We start from the raw sequence: 1,933 nt of genomic DNA on the forward strand, positions 1-1,933 counted from the left end.
ATAATATATATATATATATATATATATATATATATATATATGATGTGTGTGTGTGTGTGTATATGTATATATATACATAATATAATATAATATATATTAAAATATATATATATATATATATATATATATATATACATAATATATACATATATATACATATGTATATACTGCTACGCCAGTGGGTCTTTGCCTCTGTGCGAAACATGTGTTAACATGAAGGGACCTGGGCAAACATGACGCAGCTGGCTGGGAGCGGAGGAGCGGAGGAACAAGCCAAGAGAGGCGGTTGGGTGCTGCTCCTGTGAAGACCTCGTGTGTGCCCTTGTGACCTGATATAACTTTGTGTTGCCCTGTTATAAGCTGTATCGTGCAGTGTGACATGCTGGTTTTCCCCTGTATTGTGCCTATAGAAAAGTGTACGGGTAAATAACTTGTGTAAATAAAGGAAAGACTGTCATCGTGTGTTTATTTCGTGCCCTGCCTCGCCACTTGGCGTTTCCCCTCGTGGTGTTCCTGGACGCTGTGGTGCTCGGTGCCTCTTGGAGCTGTTCAGTGTTCATGACCCTGTGGATAACACGCCGTCTGCCTAGCCTGCCTTGTGTTGGTGGCAGAGAGACGAGGCGGTCGGCGTAACAAATGGTGTCAGGAGTAGGATTGGTGATATTTGATCAGTGAGACGCGCCGATTTATCATGTCGTCCAAAGATGGCGGCAGCCATGAGAGAGAGGAGGCTATGACTGAGGCAGGCACGAGTGAGGTGAAGCCGAGCCAGATGGACCTGATCACTGCCATGCTGACCGGTATGAGAGAGGAAATGGCACAAAGGGCAGAAGAGCAGGCACAGAGGGAACACGAGCAGGCGCACCATCTCGTCGAGATGCAGGCAAGGAAGGCAGAGGAACAGTTCTGCCGACTTGTTGAGGTGCTACAGAGCAATCTTGCATCTGTGAAGATGGAAACTCAGCAGTACACCGACAAGGCCTGCAACAGCGTGAAGAGTGAACTGATGGAGGAGGTGCAGACTCTGAAGGGCAAGGTTCAGGGCCTGAGGGAGGAAGTGAAGGCGGAAAGGCGGCGTCATGAGGTATTAACGTTGCAAGCAGGGAAGGCAGACGAGGTTCTGGCAACAGATGCCAGAGTGTCAGATTTACTGGGGTCTGCCTGGGGTCCGTGGCAGGAAACCCCCGGGCCTCGCAGCATCGTGTCGGAGCCAGTGGTCGCTGCAGAAGGCTGGGGACCCATCGGAACCGCTCCCTTGGATATAGGTGGCGGCAAACTCGGACCCGGTCAACCCGCCTCGTTGCCTCCCTCCCCCCCGGGCGTGTTAGTTCACGTCACGCGTTCTCCACACTGCAGCCCCTCGGCCTCCAGACATTCTGTGAGGCGTAAGCCATCTGAGTACGACGGGAAGGTGGCCTGGGAGGCATATGTCGCCCAATTTGAAATGCTGGCATCTGCCCAGGGCTGGAGCCAGGAAGAGAAGGCCCTGCAGCTGGTAACAGCACTAAGGGGCCCCGCGGTGGAAGTGTTGGGGCATCTGCCGGCATCCCAACATGCCTCTTACACCAGCGTGGCGGAGGCTTTGAAACGCCGTTTCGGGCCACCACCACCAGGCCGAGGTATATCGGGCACGCTTGAAGAAGTGGACTCGTGAGCGTGGCGAGACACTGTCCCAGCTGGTGCAGGATGTGGAAGCGCTGGTAAGGAGGTCTACCCTACGGCTGCGGAAGAGATGATTGTGGTCCTGGCCCGCGATTTCTTTGTTGACGCTTTGCAGGACCAGCAGCTGCAAATCTACGTCAAGCAGGCACACCCTGAGGACCTGCAGGTGCCGCTGGCGAGGGCCTTGGAGTTCGAGGCCTTCCTGAAGGCAGCCAGTGGCCTAGGGCCAGCTGCTCAGCCCCGCCGGGACCTCCGGGGCCGGAAGGCTAAA

The sequence above is a fragment of the Penaeus monodon genome, chromosome 8 (genome assembly GCF_015228065.2).
Source record: "Penaeus monodon isolate SGIC_2016 chromosome 8, NSTDA_Pmon_1, whole genome shotgun sequence".
Lineage (NCBI taxonomy): Eukaryota > Metazoa > Arthropoda > Malacostraca > Decapoda > Penaeidae > Penaeus > Penaeus monodon.